Source organism: Chinchilla lanigera, unplaced genomic scaffold, assembly GCF_000276665.1.
Source record: "Chinchilla lanigera isolate Chin_1 unplaced genomic scaffold, ChiLan1.0 scaffold00040, whole genome shotgun sequence".
In the NCBI taxonomy this organism is placed as follows: Eukaryota; Metazoa; Chordata; class Mammalia; order Rodentia; family Chinchillidae; genus Chinchilla; species Chinchilla lanigera.
Window position 1 is genome coordinate 5,829,499 of NW_004955441.1, and position 19,129 is coordinate 5,848,627.

The 19,129-nt window shown below is 40.9% G+C and overlaps 1 long non-coding RNA gene across 1 annotated transcript; it reads right to left on the reverse strand.

The window, feature by feature from the left end:
* Positions 1 to 9,872, reverse strand: LOC106149260. Its single transcript, XR_001235311.1, has 3 exons — positions 9,091 to 9,872; positions 4,630 to 4,710; positions 1 to 819 (listed from the first exon to the last, which is right to left on the reverse strand). It is a non-coding gene; the product is annotated as an uncharacterized LOC106149260 (long non-coding RNA).
* Positions 9,873 to 19,129: the final 9,257 nt, after the last annotated feature.

Here is a 19,129-nt window from a genome sequence, read left to right on the forward strand (position 1 = left end):
AAAAAAAAAAAAAAAGAGATCAGCACAACTTCAACTTTAGGAAACATCCGCAGAGTAAGAGGGCAGTGAAGACAGAAGAGTTAAGCAAAATGCTTGAGAAACTAAGCGGATGAGATGCTCTGCTTGGTACCTCCCATGAGGATGGAGGCAGGCACTGCGCAAGGGAGGGGAAATGAATGGCACCTCAGGTCCTGGAAGGGAGAAGCAGCTCCACATTGACCTTTCCCCTCCTAGCCGGCTGGAATGTGGGCTTAAAGGAAAGGGAAGGGTCCAGTTTTCTTTGTTTGGCTTTGTTTTCTTCAACGAGGCATCTCAGAAATGTTAATGAACGTAGCAAAGCTGGCTTTCAAAGATAAGGAGGGCATAAGAAAGGCCAGGGTGACTGGAAGCTGGGAGCTGGAAAAGAGAACTTCTGGACCTCTGGAAGCGAGTGCCTGTTGGGGTGGACTGAATCATGTCAGATGGGTGGATCAGTGTAGGGAAATGAAAGTGCTACAAGAATAGCTTTAGGGAAACCGCAGGGGTGTGGGGTGGCTAGGAAGGGTGCACAGAGATAGCAATAGGGGTGGTGGGAAGGAGAAGGAAAGTCATCCTGAATTTCTGGCAGTTTGTGATGTGCGTAGGTGTCCTCCACCTCCGTTAGATAAGCATCTGCTTTATTCACACTGTAAAAATAGCGTGATTTTGCAAATTTTCACAAAACTTGCACTGATCAAAGGCTGCCAGGGTGTCCGTAGCTGGAGAAGTAGTGCTCCTCTGATTCCCCTAGGCTTGGGAGTACTTTAGGGGGTTTCAAGCCTTCCCTTGGAGATCTTGAACCTAGAGAAATCAGAGGAGAGAATATTTATTTCAAATATAACAGTCTTAATAAATTGCCCAGTAAGTTCAGGCTGCTGGCATAATTAATCTAGGAAATTCATGATTCCAGATGTCCACACCAAGTCCAAAGGGGACAGAAAGGCAGAGTGCCTGTAGGACAAGAGAATGAAGTTTGTATTTACACAAAAGCTCTATTCCTTGAGGCTACCTAAGAGGACATTCTTTTGTTTTTTTGTCTGCTTGTGTGACTTTCTGGTACAGGGTATCAAAATGTAGCTTAGGCTGGACTTGAACAACTCACTGTGTGAACCAGGCTGGCCTCGAACTTGCAGCAGTCCTCCTGCCCCAGCCTCCCGAGTGCTGATATTACAGGTATATGCCCCCCTTCCCTCCCTAGGACAATCTTAAAGACACAAAGGACTCCCTAACTTATCACCACATTCATAATATAACAAATCAGCTTGCCACAGTTCTAAATTGGCTAAGGTCCTCTTGACTCAGATTAAATTATATGCTAATTCCTGGTGGTGGTCTTAGATTTCAGACATTATTAAAAGAAAAATATGAAGAAAAACCAGGATGATTCATGACCTTGTTAGAGCAGCAACAGTTTCTAATTTCCACTCATCTTCTGTGTCATGTGATATGTTTCAGAAACCCACTTAAAATTGAGAAAATAAGCCATTCTTAATTGTACTGAAGTAAGGAAATAGCTCATTTATGAATCTAAGAAGATTAAAGAATATGGCTTTAGTATGTTTATTTAGAATCTATGCCAAATTTTTTTTCAGAGGCACAAGTCTGTTTTTTCTTTTTCTCTTAAAAAACTTTAATAAAGCCAAATATTTAAAAAAAAAAAAAAAAAGTGTGTGTTGTCACATGCTATCAGAACACTTAGAAATCTTGACCAGTAACTCCCCTCTACTTTGAGCATGGTGATTTATACTGTTTGTACCTTTGGGAAAGATATTTTTAAAGGAGCACATCTCTTTGTTATTAGAGTTCAGTATTATTTAATACATTAATAAAATTGAGACTATTCTCCAACTAGTTGTTTAGGTTTCCATAAAATTTAATTTCCACAACTTAGCTTAAGAGATCTTTGCGAAATGAAATTCCAGCTGGGCATAGTGGTTTAAACTGCAGTTCCAGCACTCTGGAGGATTGTAGGATGGAGGCAGGAGGATTGGAAGTTGGAGTCCAGCCAGAGCAACTTAGTGAGAATCTGTCTTTAAAGAAGAAGAAAAAAAAAAGAGAAGGAAAAGAAGGAGAAATTTTGTATGTATGTATATACAGGGTAGTTAACATGGTTGTTCTTCTGTCTTCTATTTCTATGCTGAAAGAAACTGTCAATGAGTCTTTGGTTGACCAGTATTGCATGTCTAAATCTGTTTTCATGAGAAACCACTTTGAAGATATCAATATGTAATACAACAACCATTATTAATTCCCTACCACTTTGTTTGTAACTCTGTATTGTCTGTACTGTGCTTGTGATGTTGTAAAATGTTGTATGTCTGTTAATGTTTCCCTCCTTTTATCTTTAAAATAAAAAAAAGAAGAAGAAGAAGAAAAAGAAAAAAAGCCTGGTGATATGGCTCGGTGTGAAGTCCTTGGATTCAATCCCTAGTACAAAGGAAGGAAGGAAGGAAGGAAAGAAGGAAGGAAGGAAAGAAGGAAGGAAGGGAAGGAGGAAGGGAGGGAGGGAAGGAAGGAGGGAGGGGAAGAAAGAAAATAAATTTCAAAAAACTCTTTAATGTGTTCTCAGTGGATTTGTAATAGTCTCACCCCCTTTCTTCAGCCCACATGAGTTAGATCCTCCTTTCTCAACTACTTTCCAGCTAACATGACCTTCTTGCAACAGAGTGTTTTCTTGCCTCAGTCGGGGCTTGCTGTTCTCTTGTTGCCAGGAAGTTCTTCCCTGATGGCTGCCACATCATGTATTTTCTCTCCAAGCAGTGCTCCTTACCCTTCCTTTCTAGCACAGTGCCCTATCCCCACCCCACTGTTCTCTGTCCTATCACTGGCTCCCTCCTTTCTACCTAGCATGCATCACTGTGCGCTCATCTTGTTTCTTGGTTAGTTTATATGGGTTATGGCTTAGATGTGGTTGTGAGTGTATTCCCAAGGTTCATGTGTCAGAAGCTTAGTTCCCAGCAGGACAGTACTAAGTGGCAGAATCTTTAAGGAGAATCACTGGGAGGTGATTGGTTGATTGGGAACATTGTCCCTTGAAGTGATTAGTGTAATTCTTATGGAACCCTTGATTATTCCAAGACTAGTATGCCACCAAAGAGGAAGACTGGCCTTCTGTCTCACCATGAGTTCACTTCTACATACAATCCTGCCATTGTGATGCCACCTATCATGAGGTCTTCATCTGAGCTGAGTAGAAGGCAGCACCATGCTATTGATCCTCCAGCACTGTGAGCTAAGTAAACCTCTTTTCCTTAAGCCTCAAGTATTTTCTTACAGCAATACAAAATGGATTGATACAATTTCTTTCTATAACCAGATTTTAAGTTCGTCTATGACAGAGACTTTATCTATTTTGCTCACCATTCTCTTTCCTCAGTGCCTGGCACATAGTAGCAGTTTGATAATTACATATTGAGAGTAGATGGATGATATGGCATTGTTCTGCATCTGTTTTTCTTAATAATTTAGTGTTGATTTTATGTGTCAATTACTGAGCAAGAGAGAAATTCTAGAGAAGCTGGGCAAATGAGTAAGGTGTTAATCATTAGCTGTGTAGACTCTACCGTGGTAAAAGGAAAGGCAGAGAAAATTGTGTGTGTGTGTGTGTGTGTGTGTGTGTGTGTATGTGTGTATCCTGAGTTGCAGATAGATAGATAAGGTTGTTACTCTTTATGGCTTCTAATTTTCTTTTACAGTATGAATCCAGCATACCAGCTGAGCATATTAGAAAGGAAGGGATATGGTAGAGGTTAAGAGAAATAAAAAGTTTTACAAAAATCATCTTTAAAAAGTAAAGACAGTATATTATACAGAGACCCATGGTAGGAGGACAGTATTCAGTTTCTGTTTGAGCTTTCTCACTATGTTGTTTTTTTTGTTTGTTTGTTTTTGTTTTTCTCTGGTACCAGGAATCGAACTCACGACCTTGCACTTGCCAGGTAGGCGTTGTGCCGCTGAGCTAAATCCTCAGCCCCCGAGCTTTCTCACTATGAATTTGAAGCATGACGGCTATATTTGGAGATTTTTTTCCAATACTTGAAGTGGGAATGTAAATTACTACCACTTTTCTACAGAGAAATATTTTCTGACCCTATAATCTCATCCTAGGAAGTTATCCTACAGATAGCCAGACAAGATTAAGAAGATGTTATACAAAGATGTTCAACAAGTGGCTGGGGATTTAGCTCAGCAGCACAGTGCCTGCTTGGCAAGCGCAAGGTTGTGAGTTCAGTTCCCAGTACCGGAAAAAAATAAAAAATAAAAAAAATACAGTCAACAAGTATTTGTAATTGATAGCAAACAGTTGAAAAGGACCTAAATATTTAGCAATAAGGGACTGAATAAATTTTTGAGATATCCATACAATGGGATGTTTTGCAACTGTTGGAGACTGTGTGTCAATAGTCATGGATAAACATGGATGGCCAGATGTTATTGAATAAGGGAGAATATAATTTTCAAAGTAGCACATGGAGTGAATAAAAGATAATAATGAATAACAATGCACTGCTAGTCTTTCTATAGCAGTTTCTTATCTGTTCTTATTAGTTCTTTAAAAAAGACTGAGGAGAAATACGCAGCAAACACTATAGTTAGCCAATTATTACTTACATTTATATATTTTAGCACCAATAAAGACATGGAAGAATGTCCACCAAAATGTCAAGGAGATTCTCTCTCACTCTTTTCTCTCTGTATTTTTGGAAATGGTTGAAATGTTCCACAATAAGCATTTGAAAAAAGAGAAAAAAGAAAAAACTTTATCAATGTGTGTTCTTTCTCTCTCCTTTTGTTTATTCTCCTCCATATCCACTGACTCTGTTAGCCTTTCGGAATTGCTAGTGTTCTGGGGAGTCCAAAGATCAGGTAACAGGTTTACTGTTGGGTAATGCTGAGGCCTCTCCCAGCAGTTGTGGAATTAGAAGAGAGAATGCATCTTCATTATGCCTTGGTGGGGTAAGTGTCAGGGTCTTCCTGTGTAAAGGTCTACCTCCTGATTTGTTGATTTCCTCTCCAGTGAATGTTGCTACTTTCTTATAGATGGAAAAAAATACTCAGTACCCACAAGTTAAAGGAGGAAAGGTTTATTTTAGCTCATAATTTATAGAGGTTTCAGTCCACAGCCAGGTGGCTCTAAGGCAGGGTGGAATGGCAGACAGTCATGGCAGAGAAGAAACAGTGCATGGCATGGCAGACAGAAGGCGCCAACCCTTCCTTCTTTCCCTTTTTATTCTATCCTGGCTATAAGTTTATTGGTTGGTGCCACCTACACTGAAGGTGAATCATCTCTGTTCAGTAAATCTATCACCCACACCCAGAACTACGCTAAACCAATCAATTGAGTAATTCAATACCACACACCCATAATCTAGTCACTCCTAAAAGCCCCATCTATGAGTGTATGAAGCTTTAGGGGGCCATCTAGATATAAGCCCTAACAGTGAGCCTGAAGTTTGTGAGGTGATTTACACTTGAAAATCTCTTTTGATCTTCACAATAGCTTTTAAAAGTAGTAATTATTATTTCTATTTTACTGAGAAAAATGAGTCACAGTGCAATTACAGTGTCTGTATAATGAAAATCTCACATGATGAAGGATGCAGTTGTGCCTTCAGCAGCCAGTCCTGCTGGCAGCCAGCTTGAGTGATGGGACAATGGCTCTGCCCTGAGCGGGTCTGACACATACTGTGGCACACAGTGTCCTCTGAAGACCTGCAGTTGGTTCCTAATCTGCAGAACCAGGTAGCCGTGATGTCGGCTGTGTATTTCTCTCAGGTTGTTGCCCAGCGCTGATGAGATAACTGACGAGAAAGTGCCGTGGAACTGTGACGGGCCATCAGTGTGTTGCTACCCATTATTGTCCGTTATTTGTCCCTATTCTGTCTTTTCCTCACCTCTGGGCTGAAGCTATGTCACATTTTCTTTCTCCCTGACTTTATTCTTGGGTCATTGGCTCAGAGAAAAAAAATGAGAAAATGTAGTGAAGAAATCAAAAAAAGGAAGATTCTGTGCTTTTTTTTCCAACAGATGTACAATTTTCAGTTGGTCCTGTCAGGAGCAAGGATATCCCGTCTCCTAAGGTGGCAGCCCCTCACCCAGGCCGGCCTTCGAGTAGGCCTTGTCTATAAGCCCAGAACAATAAGGCTGTGAAGGACTCTTTTCCCCTGAGACATGGAGATGTGGAGTGAGAAACCACAGGCCCTCGGATTATTTTGGGAGTTTAAACTGCTGGGGGTTAGGGAATGCTGTCTCAGCATTTCATAGCAGCAACAGAAATTATAAGGAAAAAGAGAAGTTGAATCCCAGGAGAAAATCTGAGGGAGAGTCAGAAGAACACAAAAAACAACAGAATATTTTTTGGACTTTTCTGAGGAGAACATTTCTCCCCTGTGAAGCTAGGAAGCATGTCTTTAAAGAGTGTGTGTGGTCACATAGCTGAAAAGCTACCAATTACCTCCCCACCTCCGGATGGTTTTAAATAGTAGAGAGAAGAGCAAATTAAGGCTCCACAGGCCACCCAGCCCTCCCTGTGTTCAGGTCAGCTTTTCCTTTCAGGGAGCACTCTGTAGGCTGGTCCACAAGCCCTCTAGGAGAGGTGCCTATCTCCCTAAATGCTGAGGTGAGCCCTGCCTCCTCTTCTTTATAAGATGCTCTGAACCATTCCGAAATTCTACAGGGAATCCAGGCAAACAGTAGGCCACAACTGAGCAGAGAGATGAAAATCAATAGAGCCCCAGAGGAGCAGAAAATGGCCCTTGTTCCCAGAAACACTCACAACACAGAGAATTCAGTAGTTCTGTACTTCCCCGCTATCCTCCCACTCCCAGTAAAATACCAGGGCCCAATTAGAAATCTAATCATTTTTATTTACACCTTTAGCCACAGTTATGAGCAAGTATGTTCATGGGTTGTTGTATGCTGGAAATGTCTGCTTAGATACATGAGAACACAGAGAAACGTGCATAATACCTCCTTAATCTAACAGGTTAACAGTACATCTTTAACATAAATAAAACAGTACATGGAGCAGGATTCTAATACTGCAACACTAAATAAGGACTTCTCAACCTGCCAAGTTCAAAAGCCAGAGTGTCAAATGACAATGTTGAATATTTCCCTTGGTGGAAATGGGATTGTCTCCCGTTTCTTCTTTGCACATTTCTATGTTTTCTGATTCTTTCATGCTAACAGTGATCATATGTTTTGACCGTATCCTGAGAAACCATGAGAAAAATTTTGCCAGATGAGTGGTTCCACAATTGTGAATTCTTCTCCACAAATTTACATCCATACTCACTCAGAGTATGGACACATGGTGGCTGGGTGGTGTGTGCGTACCACTGTTCACACGAGACCTTCTTCGGGTCAGACCAAACTTTCCTCTAACCCTAACCCTAACCCTAACCCTAACCCTAACCCTAACCCTAACCCTAACCCTAACCCTAACCCTAACTCTCTTCTGCTGGCTCTTCTTTCTCTCATGGGCCGGCTACTTCTCACAAAGCTGCCTTCATCTAATTGTTCCAAGTCAGCTTTGCAACCAGCTTCCAAGTTTTCCCTCATCACGGCCTCCCCAGCATAAGTGGAGATTCAGAAATGCCTTCATATAGATTAAGTACATAATGTACAGAGAAGGACTCCTCTTTGTAATAAAGAGAGAGAGGGAGAGAAAAAGAGAGAGAGAGAGGGAGGGGGAAAAGGGAGAGGGACAGGGAGAAGGAAAGGGAGAGAGAGAAACAGAAAAGACATCTAACTTGTGTGTCGAAGCTCAAGGGCACGCCCTCCATCCCCTCAAAGATACTCTCTGCCTGTGGTGAGCTCTCCAATCTGGTGTAAATTCAGACCTCATTGCTGGAGAGACGGTCGTGTGTGGTACCTCCACCTTGTCCTGAGAAATGCTGCCAAGTAGTTGCTCTCTGCTCAGCATGGATGGGACCACCAGACACTCTGCCTTTGATTTCCCTGTAAAGAGGGGCGCAGGCAGTGCTGACTTCCATGGTTTGCTGACCTTCAGCTTTGCTCAGATGCCTTTTACACAAAGGCTCACTCATGGTTGCCACATTCTGTAGAACTTAGGACACCACCAGAGAGCTGGGGGGGGGGGCCTAAAACTGATGAGCACCAGGGATCCCATGCAAGGAGCACCCATGCGCTGCTGGCACTGAGACCGAAGTTTTCTGGTTCCCACTTCACGGTCAGAGGTTAGGATTTCTTATGATATAATTGCACCTTTCCTCAAAGGACCTGGCCGGCTTTGCCTCTAAAACTTTTTAGAAAGCAGGTTAAACAGGCCAGTGTACTAGGCTTCAGTGGGAAGGTTTATATTCTCCCGTACTCTTGTCCTTTGTGTCTGGTAGAACTTTTCCTATTCTGTTGTTATTCTTTGTTAAAGCTGGTGCATTCTCAGTGGCCAGGGACTTGTCTTTGGGAGCTTTCTGACTATCACCACATGCCTGTTAATAATAATCTGTGTTTGTTTAACAAGCACCATTCAATTCTGATATGAATAACAGATGTTTAAAGCTAGGTACAGCTGGTGATGATTTAGTGACAAGGGTCACCTCAGTGTTTTAGAGTAGAAGGAGAGCCTGAATACTGCCAGATGTCGCCAAGCTAGGAAAAAAAAAAAAACAAAGACAAATGTAAGTACGTCTTGGAGAGGCCCCTGGAAAATGTATATGCACACATACGCACACACAGGGAAAGGTCCTTTCTCTTTTCAAATGTCACCCTGTCATCAACTCCCCAGACCCTGTGGCTCATCCTCATGGTTGTGACTTTACCCAGTTCTTCATACGCTCAGAGCAAGCATATTTTCTTAACCAACACTCAGGATTCATTAGTTGGCTACAGGTCAGAAATTAAGAATGCCCTGAAAGGAGCCGGGGATTTAGCTCAGTGGCGCAACAACTGCCTGGCTATCGTGAGGTCCTAAGTTTGATTCCTTGTACCAAAAACAACAACAACAAAAATAATGCCCTGAAAAAGTTGGGGGGAATTGTCTGCTGAATGGTAAGATAACAGCAGCGTTCCCCACAGCCCACAAATGGTCAGCTCTATTAAATGACTTACCCTAGGTCACAAGGGGAGGTCCAGCCTTGCTCAGCGGGGCCAATGGTTCCTCCATTCCAGATCTTCTAGCGCAGCACATCTCTTCTGATTTCTTACTCCTTGACCTTCCTCCAGTTGGAATGTATGTTCATGCTGAGTCCCTTCAGGCAGAAAAAGGAGATTCCTACTACTGCTTTCTCCACATCCTACTCTTGAATTCACTCCAGTAGGAAGCTTCTCTTGGTGTGGTTATTCATATGGGACCTTCTTCTGGTCAGGCCAGACTTTCTTCCATCTCTCCTATTGGCTCTTCCTTCTGTCATGATCCAACTAACTTCTCACAAGCCACTGTTTCATCTTCTAATTGTTCCAAGTCTGACAAGGGCTTTGCAACCACCTTTCCAGTTTTTCCTCACCGTGGCTGCCCTAGCCTAAGTGGAGATTCAGAAATGCCTCTGTAGCGATTAAATGCTTAATGTGTGGAGAATAATGCCTCTTTGCAATAAAGAGAAAGAGGTAGAGAGACGAGACATTTAAGCCATTTCTTTGGCAAAAGCTGACCTTACAAATGATCAGTGGGCAGGGACAAATGGGCAAAGGTCCTGTCCCAAGGCCATTATCCCTTGGAAAGTGCAGTTTTTCTATTTTCCATTTAGAGCCTGTGCAGCACACAGCCCTGGCCTCCATTCTCAGCACCACCACCAAAACAAAAACAAAAAAAACCCCACCATGATCCTGCAGAATGACTGAAGAAGTAAATTGAAGTTTTGTTTTGTTTTTTTTTAAGTTAACAAATAACTGGCCAAAATTCCCTTTCCTTCCCCTATGGCATCCCCACCCTGCATCAAGAAGATTGCTAACTTGCAACCCATGGAGTAATTACTGCCTGGAAGGAATGCACTTGTGCCCTCTGCTCCTGACTTACTGCCCACTTCATAGATCAGCACCCTGCTCTTCCCTTTTTACATGCTTCCCCTTCCTTCTCTTTGGAAAGAATGTAGTGTTTGATGGGCATGCTGTCTGGCACCTGATGTTCTAATTATAGCTCCATTACTGTCAATCGTGTGATGTGGTTAATCTTCCTCACTCTCTTTGAGACACAAGTTTCTTCATTCATAAGATAAAGAGTGTGTCAGGCAGTCTATAGTTTTTAAAAATTATTTTACTTTATTTTATTTTATTTTATTTTGGTACTAGGAATCAAACTCAGGACCTTGCGCTTGCTAGGCTGGCACTTGTGTCACTGATCTATATCCCCAGCCCTAAATTTTTTTATTTTAAAGAGAACAAAAAAACAAAAATGATACAGAATTTTAAAACAAAATGATAGGAAATAACGGTTTTATATTGCCTATTGTTACCTTCAGAGTAGTTGCTCAGATTGCCAGATATAGGCATGCAAAATTGGTCAAACAATATAAGCACTAACTGTTCCTTTCAGTGAACTAATTCAGCTTTAACATTTTGTGATTCTGCATACTCAGACTTTGTTCCTTAGTGTCTGTCTCTTGTATAGTTTTTGCACCTTAAGTATTACATGTCATTGTAGAATGAACAAATTTATCTTTCAGGAATCTGAATCTTTAGCAGAAGGTATAGGGAGAGCCAAACGGGTGAAGGGTAGGGTAGGAAGCTCCCCAGAACTATTTCTTACACCTTTTTCTCGAATCATCGTCTCTCCGGCAGTCAACTTTCTTCCTCCTGGGGCCTGTTCTCTTCCATTTGTTTAGTATTCTTTACAGAACTTACTTTTGAGAGAAACTGCCCTCCAAATTGTTTTTAAATCCACCCTCAAAATATACCTTACCCTTTTAAGAAGTTTTCGCATGGAAAGGTTTTTCTCAAGAGTAGCCAGGCATTGTGCAAATTCGCTCTGTTTTGCAAATCAAAGCCACTATAAGAAGAGACAAGTTTATTGTGTCATCTAGTTCTTCATATCAGTTTGCTTTTCTGAGTGCTTTCGATTTAACCAGATGTTTTCTCAGAAATTGGAATGTCACCATGTGAAGGGCTTGGAATTAAAGATTAACAAAAATCTTTTCCTCTTTTGCATGATCATTTGATTTTCAGCTACTTTCCTGGCTCTGTTCCTCTGGAAACCTATAAAAGAAAGTAAAAACGGCCCTCAATCAGTAGGTCCTATCTTGTTTGGGACAACTACACCTATCAGGTAGAAAGTCCTATTGTTAGGTTTTCTGAAGTGCAGTGACCCTTGTGACTGACACAGTCCTGTGGGGTTCATGAAAACTATGCCCACGAAACACCTCCAAAAGATATTAGCTGCTGTGGAGTATGGGGTTTCCAGTGTAAGGTTATGTGTTAGTCAGCTTTTTGTTGCTGTCATAAAATACCTGAGAGAATCAACATAGGAGGAAAGGTTTATCTTGGCTCACAGTTTCAGAGGTTTCAGTTCACACACAGTCAGCTGTGTCACTTTTGGGCCTGTAGTATGGCGGGGAGCACGTGGTAGAAGACACCTTGTCACCTCCTGGCAGCTGGGAAGCAAATGAGAGAGGAAGAGACAGGCATCCAATGTGTCCTCCGAGGGCACATCCTCAGTGACCTCGCTTCCTTCCACCAGGCTGCACCTCCTAAAGTTTCCTCCACCTCCGGATAGTGCCATAAGCTGGAGACCACCCCTTTAACATAGCTCTTGGGGAACAGTCCAGACCCAAACTGTAGCAGATGGCTCCCACAGCTGCTGGCATGCACTGCATCCTCGACTAGGCATGTTTCTTAGTGAACAGGAGCCCAGAGAGGGCCTTGGCAACCTGGTGAGTCAGCATGTCTAACGGAGCCTTACAAGGAGACCTCCTGAAGGGCTTTGTGAGTGGGGGTTTTGACTTTCAGTGGTTCGAACAAGAACATTCGTTTGTGAAGCTATGGGTATAAGAGCAGTCCAGGCACTTTTAAAATTTTGTTACCAGTTTGTTGTTGTTTTTTTTAAAAACAAATTTTAAAATAACTGTGAAATAAAAATTCATGTCTCTTTTGAAGATATTATACAAAGTGAAATAAACCAGTAAAAAAGATAAATATTTTTCTTTCCTACTTAATATGAGTTACCTATAGTTGTAGTAGTCAATTTGTAGACACAAAAAGTGGCGACCAGAGACTGGGGGAGAAGGGGTTGGGGACCTGTTATATAATGGGTACAGAGTTTCCGATTTATAAGATAAAAAAAAAATCTGGAGGTTATGTTACACAAAAATTCTAGAAACCAAGAGACTTCAAATAATAAAATTTGTTCAGTCATAAAAAGTGTCATTAGAAGAATAAGTAAATCCTGGGACAAGTCCCCTAAGCCACCAGCAGCATGGCTAGATAGCAGTTAGAAAAACATCTGCTGAACTTTAGAAACCAAGTATTTTATAATCCAAATCTATAGAGAAGAAAGCATAAATGCTTACATTGTGTCTACACGTTCTGTGGGTGAAAGGGGCAGTACAGTGTGACTGGGAAAAGCTCTGAGATAACAGGATGGACTACAAGTACTTATTGCTGCTTGATGGTCTGTGTTGTAAGCAAAATGTGTTAGTGCCTTGGTGATCATACTCCTCAGGTTCTAAGTCAAGCGTTCAACATAGGGGCTGGGGATTTAGCTCAGCAGCACAGTGCCTGCCTGGCAAGTGCAAAGTCATGAGTTCGGTTCCTGGTACCGGAAAAAAAACAAAAAAAGAAAGAGTTCAACATACACTAGGGAATATGAAACAGTTCTTTTTTGTTCTTGTCTTATTTTCTTGATTTGGCCCAAAGTAATTAACTGACTAGCTTCTCTAATTTCTCTTCTCTTGCATCCTCCAGCCCACAATTAAATTTAGGATATATCAGAATTTTTCTCTTACTAGTTCCACAACAATGTGAATATATTTATCACTATTGAACTGCACAATTATTTTTTTAAAAAAACCTATAGATTTCTAAAATCTTTAAGGTAGCAAATTTTACTCTATGTGTATTTTGCCAAAATTAATTATGACAAGTTCCTGTAACTATCACGCTTCAATCGGGTCTTCCATACTAGTGCAAAGATCACTATAAGTATTATAGGAGGATTTTGACCCTTCTTCAATTGACAGTTTTAGCCATCAGTCACCTCTAGTTCCCTTGAGTTTGGTTATCATGTCTGTTATTAACCCAAGAATGCCTTCTAGGGGCCAGCCGTGGAACTACTAGCTACGCAGAGAAGCGAGTACTACTGGATTTCCTCTTACTGCTTGCACAGAAAGAGTAATTGTAAAAAGAAGCAAGAATTCTAAGCACCATTCTTTTTCATCATCCTTCCACTCAGTATAGTTCTAAAATCTTGCTTCTATTACAAAAAATCTCCTAATATTTGCAGTACTAGGGGCTTCGACAAATAATCTTGTTATAGGCTTAAAACACTAACATCTTGCTGAAAAAATTTTCAGTGCTTAATCCTTTGTTGTTCTTTAAAAGTAACACAACATTTCCCTTGCTGATAAGGCTAAAACTCTTGCAGACAGTCTTGTACTCACTTAGGAATGGAACGGAGTAGTTTGGAAGAGTGAGTGAATGCCTTCGCTTTTCGTACCTTTGCCATAAGACTGCACTACAGAATCTCAAGGCCACAAAACACTGGAACTTTAGGAGCTTTAGAGATCAGCTAGTTCAGAGACCACGTAGAGAACAGTAGTTTTTGATCACTGTAGGGTCACAGGTCCCTTTGCAACAGTGATACAGATTAGAGGCTTTGGTCTCATAAAATGCTATTGTAAATAATGGTTTGAATATACAGTAATTTTTTTAAGTTCATGGATACGTTACCCTCCACCCTGCAGATCATCATAGATCATAGAATGCCTGCTTTAATCCCGCCCAATAATTTGGGAGTGAGTTTCCTGAGAAATATCATATGTGACAAAGCGGCTGAGCAGAGCAGGCTCAAAGTCAGGCTGGATGCTGGAGGGAGATATGACCCCACACACCATCTAACTCTATGTTGGAGCCAGCAGTGGCCAAATGTTCTCCAGAGGAGCATGCTGGGTAAGAGAGCAAAGAACTGACCAGTGGAGGTCCAGGTCTCCCGGACAACCTGCTCAGAATGGAAAGGAAGAATTGTCTTATTGGCTGGTGTGGGGAGGAGGTGTGCTGCCTTTCCTTGTCCATAATAAGAGTTGAGGCTGACACTCTTATAACAAAAGATGAATTAATAAGAGAAAAGCATAACAAATTTTAATCAAGCTGTACACAACATGCAAATCTGAAATGAAGACCAAATGGGATGGAAAGCCATGTAGAAATGTGATTGAAAGGATATGATTTAATGGTAATATATTACGTGAGAGAAATTCAGCAAGGTGTGTATGTTCATATTCTTCTTGGCCTCTCTGTGGGCTCCTTTCCTCCTGGATATGGAGCAACATTGCTTCTGGAATGAAAGCCTTGCCCTATGATCTACTATCAGAGATAGGTCAGAGAATTTTTTTTATAGCCAGGTGTTTCATGGAAAATCAAGAAAGGTTCAAATACCATCTCTAGGTTTTATGGCCAGGTTTGGGTGAGAGGAACTCAAGTTCCTACGGCCGGCTTTGGAGGGAGAAAGAGGAATAGGAGGAAAGAAGGGTAGAGACAAGGTTAGAAAAAGACTTTACCTCTGAGGCCCTTCCAGCATCTTTTCAGTCAAAGTACCAGCATGCCAAAGTGCCACATTTTGGGGATTGCTCTCCGAACCCTAGCCCTGAAGATGGAGAAATGTCTGGCAATGCATGGATGGCTCAAAGAACATGAGTAACGATATAGGAGTTGAATAGGGGTGGAGTCGGGGAGAGTTTGGCGGCAGCAGGAATTGTGACCCAGGAGTACAGAAAATTCACAGTCAGAGTAACAGAGGGGAACCAAGAAGTGTAGATTAAGAGCACTGTAGCAGAAGTGTGGGTTATCTGCGAGGCTCCATCCCAGGGACATTCAGAAATAATCACTGAGAAGAGTGAAAGTAGTCGGGACATCCGCCATGATGAACAAGAGCATTGCTCATTGGATTCTTGTAGCAGATGGGGAGCTCTGGTCTACAAGAAAACAAAGGGCACAAAGAACAAATCATGACACATTTTGGCTCACATTCCCCCACTGAGATGGCAAGAGGGGGGCACTGTGTGAGGCTCCTGCAGCTGCTTCCCGGGGAGCACCCAACTCTCGTGGATTTTGCAGTTAAGCATAACTTTCTGAGGCCCAGTTTCCTCATCTACAAAATGGGATCAGAATTGAGTACTAAGGTTCCGCCCAATCTGAAAAATCTTCTGATTCCATGACTAAATAGCAGGTGTAGTTTGGGCTGTTTCAGTTTAGTAGATTTAAATGAGTCTGTTCTGGATGGTTGGCATTCCCTTAAGCACTCACTTGACATTCACTTAAGTATTTCCTTGAGGTCCCTGTTTTCTCTGAAAAGTGGGAAAAGAGAGAACACAAGATGTTGAAAAAGAAATCCTAAAGGAGTGTAGTTAAGAAAGAAAGTGAACTGGAATTATAAATTAAAGTTATAAATCTAAGAGCAGATGCCACCAGAAATAGTTCTCATAGCTGGAAGTTTAGAGATAAGGCAAGTTTCAAGGTTGGCTGACCCAGTGGTTTCATTCCCATTTCTCTGTGATTCTCGGCTCTGGCTTGTCTGTATTTGCTTGAGTCTCAGCCTGGAGCTAATATGGGTATTGCAATAATATGGCCAAATTTAACTTTTGCAAGTGCCAATGTCCAAGGAGAGAGACTCTGTCTTCCTATGACTGTCTCCTAAGGGTGGGGAATTTTCCAGATGCCCCAGAAAACTTCTTCTTGAATTTCATTAAACTGAATTTTTTTATATGCTTATTCATGAGCCTACCATTGGCAGAGTGGTAAGATTATGTTTCAGTGACTGAGGGCTACCCATAGGTGCAGGGACCTCAATGGTGGAAAAATAAATATCTGGAAAAAAAAATCACAGTTTATTGGAATGATGAAGAGGACTGCTGGGCGAACAACCATCTGAGCCTATCACATGCTACATTTCAAAAGCGTTACCACATTCATTTCAGAATCATCTTTTGAAATACAATGGGGTGTGTGACCATGTTCCCCATTTAACAATAGAGTCATTAATTAGCTCAGGGTTATCAGGTCCATTAGAATTTGGGATGAAGACCTTACTACTTAGAATCTAAAACTTCTTAATATATATTTCAAAAGATTTATATTTTGGCTTACGTTTTACCAAGAAAGTCTATTTCTGGGGATTATTATAAGGAAATAATAATGAATAAGAAAAAATAGTTTTAGAAAAGAGTACATATGTATGTCAATATGGATAAATGTTTATCCCTGTATATACATGGATTATGTGTAATGGATTATCATGCAGCTACTATAATTAAATTGTACAAGGAAGAGTAACAGAAATGTCCACATATACTGGTTTTTTTTGTTGTTGTTGTTGTTGTTTTTGTTTTTTTCCGGTATCAGGAATCGAACTCACAACTTCACGCTTGCCTGGCAGGCGCTGTGCCGCTAAGCTAAATCCCCAGCCCCACATATATTATTACATAAAAAAATAGACTGTAAAACTGTTGTTAGAAAAATAGATTAGATAAAGAGGTGAACATAACATTTTACCAGTAACTATCCCAGCATAGTGGAATTACAGATTCATTTCCCACTTTGTATTTGTCTCTATTCATTCTTTGGTAAGAATATATAATGAAGAATTTCTTTGATGAGAAACGTTATAATCAAAATAAAATGCTTGCTTAAAAAAATATGTTTAAGACTAAAAAGTCTCTCTCTTCACTAAGCACACTGACATTTAGACACAGCTGTAGGTACCATGCAGTTCCAGGAGGGACTTCTGCAAATAGAGTAGGGTGGCCATGGCAACAGCCTCCTACAACCTGTGTGCACACCTTGGAATCCTAGGGCCAGGAATAGCACTTGGGAGGTTTCTACATTTCTTCTCTCCAACAGCGATCACAGTGTCTGTCGCAGTGAGGAAAGTCCAATAAGAGCTTCAGGGACCATGTGGAGAACAGGAAACTAAAGATTCTTAAGAAAACACGGAAGAACAGTTTTTTTTCCCTGCAGTTTAAAGTTTCTGGCATATATTTTTAACGTAATAAATTGTACCAATTAATTATACCTACATGTAACTAAGTTTAACCAATTAAAATTGGTTAACTGCACAGAGATTGTGTCCAGAAAAATTACATGAAATTATGAAACAGCAAAATTATCAATCTGTAAATACTCGGTACATTGCTTTTTGTAAGTTCCATAAGTTGTACAGAACAGAGTGACTCTCACACACTCTGCTTTTTCTGGAACCATTCCAGGTAGCCTGACCACCCACATCTGGCAGCCTTCTCCCACATTTATCCCAGTCGTCACTGAGGAATAGCACTTTCTTTTCTGCTGACCTCTCAAGATTCTGTCTCCTGAACATACGGAAAGTACCCAAAGACAGCATAACCAGAAAAACTCACATTTCACCCTGAAAGCAAAATCCAAAAGTAAAAAAAAACATCTGAAGGAATTTAAGGATCAAAAGTATTGGGTCAGAAGTGAAGGTGAGGGGTGGCCCAACCCAACCTGCTTCGGATAGGTGAAGGGGGAGGCTGCAGGTCCCAAGCAAGTATAACTAAAAGAGAGCACATCTGAGGACACCCCAGTGTCTGCTCTGCTTTGAAGATAAACAGCCTCCTGTAATTAGAAGCAGCTTTATTCACATCCCAGATACCCACACTTCCCTTCCAATTATTTTCAGAAACACCATAAAGAACTATTAGTGACAGTATGAAGTGTCCTGGCTTGTTTTTGTTTTAAAATCTATCAATCCTTTTGAGTTCAGGCTGATACAGAGTACAGTCTGCTTCTTCTTAAGAGTTATTATGTACTGAGGAGAGGGGAGCCTTGGGATCAAGATATAGATGGTTTAAATTTTTATCACTAAAAATACTACACATTTGATTTAATAAAAACAGCAGACCATCTTACAAAATTTTAACAAATGTCTTCTTGTATTGTACGTGCGCACAGGAGCGTGCGTGCAGACACGCGCACACACACTCACACACACAGTGAATGAATCTTGAAGAATAATATGAATGTTCAAAAATTCTTGGAAGCACAGGGTTCATATCATGAGTCATAGTTCTTCTAAACTCTGCACTGATCAGACCACTTGGAAAGATAATACCAAGTTCTGGAAACCATGTTTGGAAAGGAACATTAACCCTTTAGGGAAAGGCCGGAGAATGAGGGCAGATGGCCAGGATAGACTGTAGATGCTTTGAGGTCACAGACTGTGTCATGCCCTCTCTTGTCCCACTCAGTCTTCCTTACACAAAGAATGCACTTAAAAATATGTGTTGAATGAATACATGCAGTCCATATTTTATGCATAATTTTTGAAGGGAGTAGAAATGGTTAACCCAGAAAATAAGATATAGAGATTCATTTCAAATCCTAGAGAAGAGGATAGAGATTTTTCCTCTCTTGATCTTTTGGACCAGAACAAGGGTTATTTCATGAAAGCTATATGAAAGTAGCTCTGACCCAAGATTGTTACTGGTTTGTGAAGAACCATGGGGTGCTCGGTACAGTTGTAGTAATCAATTTTAATTGTAGTATTTGAGAAATATATAAAGAGAGGTGTGTGCACGTGGTCAAATTAGTAACTTGTTCAAGAAATCTTTGATGCCAGAGGATGAAGGATGTGTTGGCAACCAAAAGTTCAGGGCTGCCACCTCTTACAAGCTTGAAGTCTAAGAAGAAATTCAGGTGAATCAGCTGGGGATTTAGCTCAGCAGCACAGCGCCTGCCTGGCAAGCGCAAGGTCATGAGTTTGATTTCCAGTACCGGAAAAAAAAACCCAAAAAAACCAAACCAAAAAGGAAGAAAGAAAGAAAGAAAGAAAGAAAGAAAGAAAGAAAGAAAGAAAGAAAGAAAGGAAGGAAGGAAGGAAGGAAGGAAGGAAGGAAGGAAGGAAGGAAGGAAGGAAGAAAGAAAGAAAGAAAGAAAGAAAGAAAGAAAGAAAGAAAGAAAGAAAGAAAGAAAGAAAGAAAGAAAGAAAGGG